Consider the following 2,592-nt stretch of genomic DNA (forward strand, 5'->3'; position numbering starts at 1 on the left):
CCCTTAGTTTAAATTTAAATTACAAATACATGAAGAAAAAAAAGGAAAAATTTAACTATTAATGTTCAAGGAGCTGAATTTCTCCAAGTTATATTTATTAAATTCTTCAAGGAAATGTATTGTTTTGATGTCCTTGTGATCGTTCTTCTACATCGAGCAAGTCAACGGTGGGTCGAGTTGGGGTAGGTCGGGTCAATGGTGTGTCAAGTCTATTTCTCTGATCCTGGATATGGGGTTGGACCTAGCCCGGCTCGTGACCTGGTATATCATGAGTCAGGTCAGGGGCCAACCCATATGGGCCAGGCCGGGGCGTGATCCATGGCGAGCTGGCCTGGACAGCCGAAGGTCGACCCCTAAGCGGATCTCAATGAAATAATGGAAATAATGAAATAATGGTGTGTATGAACATATGCATTTAGGGACTGTTTGGTTCGTTTCCATAAAATAATGGAAATTAATTCCAAGACAAATAACCATTTCTAAAAAAAATTGCAGATCTCAATGAAATTCATGATTATGTTTGGTATGAAATGATGAAGTGAAGAATAAAAAAACATATCCAAAACTCATGTTTGTTTCATTGTCAAATAATTTAGGGAGTTGCGAGAGTAAATGATGAGTTGTCAATGAGTTGTCAGATTTTTAACCCATTTCCGAGCTTAAAAAGAGGATTTGGGCTTTCCATAAAGTAGACTGCCATGTCAGCTTTTAAAAAAGATATTCTTTAAAAAAAAGTTAAATAAACCAAATGGTAGTTTTGAAATCCTATAATGACAAAAAACCTACTTTTTGTTCCAAAACTACAGGATTCCTAAAAATTTGGCCGAAGCAAATAGCCCCTTACTAGAAACCTAATGTTGTGAAATTACTCGTAGGAAATAGGTTGTCAGACCCATTTTCATATTTTCAAGCTCATTTCATGATTTTTTGAGAGGAAATGAATTTCCTTAAATGTGGGACCCATGACACTACTATCTTACTTGTGTGTGGATCTCACATGCACAACATTTATTTTTTCTCTCTCAACCAAACACAAAAAAAGGAAATCAACATCTTCACATGTGTGTGTCGAGTATTTTGATTTCATTTTCTTAGTTTTACAGCCAACCAAATAGCCATTTAGGAACAACAAGATACTTAACCCAAAGCTTGACCCCATTTACTTTAAAACCCACATAGTTCTATACATTTTCATGAACTCAAAATACGATACTGATTTATATCGAACAAAGTGGATACCTACGTAGTATTAAGTGTATAGTTACATGTTAGGATGCGTAATATATGGTACATTCTATAGGGTGCATAGCCAATTATTTGTAGTTATACATGTAAATGGGAGCTGGGTTAATTGCAGTTTCATACATTGAAATTAAAAATTATGAGTAATTTCAAAGTTGTCAATGACTAATACAGAACCATTAAAAATTTGAGGGACCAATACTAAATAGCCCTAAATCTTATGTGAATATTTGGATTTGTATAGGTAAACTATATACAAATCTCCATAATTATGTATTGAAAGTTTATAAATAATTTAAAGTAACTTTAGATTATAGAATAATATAATTTTTTAACTTGAAGAATTTAGCATGTCATTTTCATGGAGATTTACTATTAAATAATTATTTTCTCCTTTTATCCAACAAAATACTATTTATTGTTAAAAGAAATACTTTTAAGAGTTTAAAGTGACAAGGTAGATAACTCTGGTGCATCAAAATAAAAATAAGCCACCAAATAATCGAAAAGTTTTTTTTCTATATTAATATCTTAAATCTTTTATATATGGTATTAGTCCTTCAAATCATTTAAATTGCTATTAGGTCCCTCTTTTTCTTAAGCCATTTTAAAAGTGGTCCCTCAAATAAGGGAAATTGATATTACGTATTGTGATACTTAAAGTCATTCCAAAATCAATTCTTCCAATAAATAGTAGAATCAATAATACTAGTGATCTATTTCAAATAACTTATGAGAATTCAGGGGTCTAAATAGGAATTTCCTAACATTAGAAACTAAATAATTAACCCAGCCTTTCTTGACATTAGAAACTAATTAATTAATTGGTTAATTTTGTTTTAGAAATTAGTCAATTAATTAATTTCAATAGTATTCTAATTTCTAGTCTATATCTGATGCAGCGCGGAAGTGAACCTCGGAATCCACCAAGGGTGTTCTCTGAATCCACAAAGAACGATCTTCGAATCCACGAAGAACTTCGAATCCACGAAGAACTTCGAATCCACGAAGAAAATATTAAAAAGAGAAATTTTATTGATGAAAAGTTATTCTCCTTTGGGGTTACATGACTCTTCTTAAGTAGAAAAACAAATAAGACTCCTAGTAAGACTAGAATTACAAAAATAAAAAGTATAAAATAAGACTTCTAGTAAGACTAGAATTACCAAGAAAGTGTAAAATTCTATCCTAAAAAGACTCCTTATAATAAAGAAAACAAATCATGAATCAAAATTTATTTTGTTTCCTAATCTAATTTGACTCTAAAATTGAATTTATTTTCTAATCTACATTTCCTAATTTAAATAGACTCCAACTCAGATTAAGCGCCCTACATCAGTCTCCCATTGT

Source organism: Asparagus officinalis, chromosome 3, assembly GCF_001876935.1.
Source record: "Asparagus officinalis chromosome 3, Aspof.V1, whole genome shotgun sequence".
Taxonomy (NCBI): domain Eukaryota; kingdom Viridiplantae; phylum Streptophyta; class Magnoliopsida; order Asparagales; family Asparagaceae; genus Asparagus; species Asparagus officinalis.